Here is a 1,166-nt window from a genome sequence, read left to right on the forward strand (position 1 = left end):
GGGGGAGAGGGAGAAGCAGAGTCCCCACTGAGCAGGGAGTCCAATAAGGTACTCTTTCCCAGGACCGTGGATCATGATCTGAGCCGAAGGCAGACGCGTAATTGACTGAGCCACCCAAGCACCCGACAAACACATTTTAAAGTTTTCTACACATAGATTTTCCCCCCACATTTCTCATTAGTTTCCTTTTTAAGATATATTATCTTCATTGTTGCTATTGTAAGTGGGATTTTTCTCTATCATTACAACCTCTAACTGGGTATTATTTGTATATATGAAAGTCATTGTCTTTTTTTTTACGCCTTTTTTTTAAGATTTTATTTTAGGGGTGCCTGGGTGGCTCAGAGGGTTAAGCGTCTGCCTTTGGCTCAGGTCATGATCCTGGCGTCCTGAGATAGAGCCCCACAGCAGGTTCCCTGCTCAGTGGAGAGCCTGCTTCTCCCTCTCCCATTCCCCCTGATTGTGCGCGCGCTCTCTGTCAAATAAATAAATTAAAATTTTTTAAGATTTTATTTGTTTTTTAAACTTTGTTTATTTTTAGTAATCTCTACACCCAATGTGGGGCTTGAACTTACAACTCTGAGTTCAAGAGTCACATACTCTTCTGACTGAACTAGCCAGACATCCCTAAAAATTTCATTTTTAAGTAATCTCTACACCCAACATGGGCCTTGAACTCACAACCCGGAGATCAAGAGTCGCACCCCAGAAATACCCACCATTTGCTTCAACGTGGATGGAACTGGAGGGTATTATGCTGAGTGAAGTAAGTCAATCGGAGAAGGACAAACAGTGTATGTTCTCATTCATTTGGGGAATATAAATAATAGTGAAAGGGAATTTAAGGGGAGGGAGAAGAAATGTGTGGGAAATATCAGAAAGGGAGACAGAACATAAAGACTCCTAACTCTGGGAAACGAACTAGGGGTGGTGGAAGGGGAGGAGGGCGGGGGGTGGGGGTGACTGGGTCACGGGCACTGAGAGGGGCACTTGACGGGATGAGCACTGGGTGTTATTCTGTATGTTGGTAAATTGAACACCAAAAAAATTAATTTATTAAAAAAACTCCTATAATAAAATAATATGTGAAAAATAAAATAAAATAAAATAAGAGTCGCACCCCAGGCATCCACTAACTGAGCCCGCCATTGACTTATTTTTTTAAG

Source organism: Nyctereutes procyonoides, unplaced genomic scaffold, assembly GCF_905146905.1.
Source record: "Nyctereutes procyonoides isolate TBG_1078 unplaced genomic scaffold, NYPRO_anot_genome, whole genome shotgun sequence".
Taxonomy (NCBI): Eukaryota; Metazoa; Chordata; class Mammalia; order Carnivora; family Canidae; genus Nyctereutes; species Nyctereutes procyonoides.